We start from the raw sequence: 5000 nt of genomic DNA, 5'->3' as shown, positions 1-5000 counted from the left end.
TCAGCCCTCACAAACTCCACCCCAGACCCCACTCCAGGAAGCAGCCCCCAACCGCCGCCTGACGCCGTTACGTCATAGTTTTCCCCACCCATCACACACCGACGTCACCCAGGGAGCGTGACCACTCACACCGAGCTACATCACAGTCTCCTGCTCCTATCAGCTTCTTGTTCTGCCCAGTGGAGAGCCGCCACCCAATGACGTCACGGACACTTCTACCCAATCACGAGGAGACGAGAACCTCACTTTTTCTCCAGCCTTGGGACCGACTGCATCTCACTACAAGTATTTGCTACCTACATCTTCATGCAATTCCTCATTCCATCACATTAATCAATCCCTTTCTACAGAGAAGCCAAGCTGTCTCTATAGATTGTGATATTTTCACCATTTACCCTTATCCATTCATTGCATTCTGGCCCCTCATTTTTCATTCAGTCAGAATTTTTCGTTCACTCACTCCTACTTCATCCCATTTTCCCCCTCATCATTCCCTGATTATTCAAAACCATTTCTTCTCTGTACTGATGCTTCTGGAGTAGGCCTAGGTGCCGTTCTCATGCAATGACTCCAAAGGAGCCGTGTGCTAAACTCCGCGGAAAAGAATTACAGTGTAACTCACTGGGAAGCCCTTGCCGTGGTCTGGTCCCTAAAACATTTCCGCGACATCATCTACGGATATCCTGTTCACATCCAAACACACCATCTTCCTTTATGTGACTTGTATTGGGGATGTAACCTTACTGGTCGACTTGCACGTTGGGCAGTCACTGTGACTGACTATAATCCGACATTTGAATACGTTCCTGGAAAATTCAATGTTAGAGCCGATGCCCTCTCGTGGCATGTTGCCACAGTCTCAACCAGTTGCAACGTAAACTTGGCGTTCAATTTGACACACTACATAGGTTCCAGCGCGAAGACCCCATATGGTCACAGGTCATATATTTCCTAGAGTCAGGCGATGATTCTTCTCTGCCAAAGTTACCAGTCTCTGTATCTGATTTCTTCCTCAACAATGAATTGCTCTATAAAGACTCAGTATTGAAAGGTAACGTACCTCATCGCGAAGTTAAGCAACTAGTCATTCCAACAGACTTAATTCCTGCTGCCCTCCATTTAATCCACGACACCCCTCATGCATCACACCCTGGCAAAGACAGAAGCTTACGGCAAGCACGTCTGTCATATTATTGGCCCACTATGCGAAAGGATATAGAAGGGCACTGCGATGCATGTTTATCATGTGTCCGTCACAAGGGGACAACCTGTCAACCTGCTCCTATATTGCAGTACCCAGTACCATCAAAACCTTGGCAAACTGTCTCTCGATCTTCTGAAGCTGCCTCGTACAGAATCTGGTTTCGTTTATTTGTTAGTGGTAGTCGATCATTTCTCTAGATTTGATATCTTAGTTCCATTGCGTGAAAAGTCTGCTAACGCAGTAGCACATGCCTTTATTAATTCAGTAATTTGCCCTTTCACAACACCAGAAGTAATTTTAACTGATAACGGGTCAGAGTTCAATAATTCAGTTCTGGACGAAATTTGTCTTCGATACGAAATTAAGAAATGCAATTTAGTGGCCCATCATCAAGCCTCAAATGGTCTAGTAGAGCATCAGAATAGAAAGATATTGGAGAGTCTGCGTCACATAGTGGGAGATCAGACTTCCACCTGGGATGAATGGATTCCACAGGTAGCTGCCTCAGTTAATTCATCCATCAATAAGTCAATTGGAGAAACACCATTCTTCATCATATATGGCTTTGACAAAAGACTACTTTATTCACTGTCGCAATCCAAACCTGATCCGATCTACGACTACGATAACTATGTGCGAGTAAACCTATCCAACTTCCAGAAAATTCATAAATATGTTCAGGATAATCTGGCCCTTACAAATGAGGAGATGGTACGTAACCAACATGCCGCTGCCACAGATATTACCATCCAAGTAGGTGACTTAGTTTTTGCCCTAGATCATGACAGAGAATCAAAACTAAACAGTAAATTCTTGGGTCCCTTCCGTGTCATATCTCGTAAAGGTAATAAATTCGAATTAAGAGATCCGCACAAGGCAGAGACGACATGGGTGCATGCAGATCATCTCAAACGTGCATCAAAACGCATAGTCTTGGAGGAACCACTAAGAGAGACCACATTCCCACAACAAACTCCTACTCAGCCTTCGTCCTCTTCTCTAAACCTTCCTTCTGACAATACTATTCAGCCTTCCCCTACTGTTAATGACTATCGTGCCAAATTGCGTTCTGCCACTAAGTCTCTTGCATAACGTTATCATCTCACACTGTCGTTAACATCTGTATCAACATCACCTCTAAGATCACCTCATTTTATAGGAAAGATGCTGTGGGTCTACGTGCTGACAGTGCTGACTCTGGTTGGGTCTGGATCGGGTGAGGACGATGGTGCCGTACAGCCCGGGGCCTTGGTTGGCGCAGGAGGCGAGGTAATGGTGGTTAAAAATGTAGTCTCATTGCACTACGACCTAGAGCCCTGCCTAACCTTGCACGTCAGCTAGACGACCTGCAGGGACTCCTGTCAGATATAAAAAAATCGACATCACACTGACACATTTTTGTACCAACTCTCCCTACTCATCTGCTGGAAATAAGATTATACTCGTTATCATTTCAACCATCTTCAAAATTCCTTCCCTCACCAAATGCCTGTGGGTCGCTCACGGGTGAAACGTGGACTTTTTGACCTTGGAGGAGAAATCCTCAGTGGATTATTTGGTGTAGCGATTACCCGTGAACTTTCTGGTTTCAAAAAGGACTTGCTTCAATTAGCAAATGCCCTTGAGTCACAAGACAAAGTGTTACGTGCTCAACATTTTATGCTGCAACAGATGAGTCACCATTTACATGATGTTACTAGTACTTTAAATAATTTTACGATTATTCTTAAGCGTGAAGTATCACAGACTAATATTATTTCAGAGTTGATGTATGTTAAATTACATGTTGATAATTTGCAGGTTTCTCTGGACTCTCTTGTCTCCCAAGTTTCTAGCCTAATTCGTATTTTAGTCAATGCTGTTGATAGTCGTGTGACCCTAGATTTAGTATCTCTCTCTGACCTTCGTTCTACTTTGGAATGGGCTCACTCAACCTTCGGCTTGTCTCCTATGATTCCATGTTCCTCTTTAGAACACTACTACCCAATACTAGAAGCCACATTCCTTACTAAAGATATAATTGTTCATATTCCTCTTCGTTCTTCCATCATACTCGATCTCTTTCACATCATTCCTTTTCCCTTCTGGTACAATAACTCCTTGGTACAAGCCTCTGTCTCTTCAGAGTACTTTCTTCTCTCCCATGATCATCTCTATATTGCCTTCCTCTCCTCAAGTGACCTCGGTAGATGTGCCCTTGTCACACCCAACTCTCGAGTTTGTGCTGCATACCTCCTAACACTTTTTCCTGGCAGCGTTGCTCCTTGCGAATCTGCCTTAGTCCGTAACTTCTCAATACAACCTGTCTGTACCTTTGTTCCTGCCCCCAAAAGTCAGGTACACCATGCTCGTCTAAATCACATCCGCTGTTTCTTCTTTAGTGTCTGAACTCCAGTCAGTCTTATTTGTCCAGGGACCCCTGTCCGTTCACTATCCGCAGTCGGTTTATATAAGGTCCCTGATTACTGTACAGTAAAGTCTGAGTCTATAATAGCCCATGCCACACATTATCACTTCGCACTCCGCTCCCACAAGTATGACATCTTCGAACCTATTAATACTATCTTTCATCTACCAACAGACAATCTTTCTATCACATCCGAGAACCTACGTATGTTGAACTACTTAAACAAGTCTGATTTTATTATGAACCAGTTCTCTTCAGCTTTTAACCGCTCCTGGTCACAACCAGTCTTTGTATTTCCTCCGGTTGTCTTATGTTTTCTAGGTTTTATTGCAATTGTTTGTATCCTGTACTGTTGTCTCAAGCGAATGGACAAAAGGTTGCATGAGATCCGTGTAGCAACAAGGTTAGTGCGACAACCAAAAGACCTGGAAAATGGTAGTTCTGAGTAAAACTCATTTTGTGATTACATATGTATTGTTACGAAACAGAGAGAGATAATGAACACTTCAAGTGAGAATACTATAATCACTACTGTCCCGCAAAGTTCCAGGTTCAAAACAAAAGACTTAGGTAAAATTACAAGTTAAAGTTTAATGCTCAAACTGACAACTAAACATTCAGGACTCATAAGGATAATGTAATGGCAAAACAGGTTACATATATGGTTAACTGCAATAGCCTCTATTAACACGAAATTAGCAAGAGTAAATTTATCTAAGTCAGCCCTGATAAAATGAGAAAACCGGATAATGCTCAGTTAAAGCAAGCTATATTATTACAGATACAAAATATTATTAATAATGGCTGACATTAAAAACTCTACATGAATCACAAAAAACCTTACCAGGCCTACGAATCAACGCCTTAGGCCATATAGTACAAGAAAAATGGTAACAACACTTATACTCAAATTATACAGCAGCTAGGTGGCTGGAGACTTCCTGAGCACTCACAAAAATAATAATACACTATACAGGGGAGGACAGAGATGTGAACAAAATGAGTAGATCTAAGTGGCCATTAATGCAGAGACTGAGCTCATTATATAGGGGCCGGCAGAGCTTGATACAACTTGTAAGAAGGACGCGCAAATGAAGCCATAGGGGACAAAGAGTTGACAATCCTGCTCTGAACAACAGAAAGAACGACTTACTCTACTATAAGGGGGAGAAGGGGGGAGTGAGGTAGAACACGCAAGCCTGGTCACTATGGAAGCCACGAGGCGAATCGTGATCAAACATGCAGCATACTGTACGTTAGAATTATACAAAGGATGATGAAATTATAGCCTATGTAACAGTATATATTTGTAAATTGATCAAACCTATATGTTTATGCTATTTTTCCAACATGGCCATATACTGTAAATATATTTATCCCTTCTTGCAT

This window comes from Coenobita brevimanus, chromosome 116 (genome assembly GCF_032717465.1).
Source record: "Coenobita brevimanus isolate Jiangsu-jjx chromosome 116, ASM3271746v2, whole genome shotgun sequence".
Classification (NCBI taxonomy): Eukaryota; Metazoa; Arthropoda; class Malacostraca; order Decapoda; family Coenobitidae; genus Coenobita; species Coenobita brevimanus.
Note: the sequence above shows the minus strand (reverse complement) of the source record.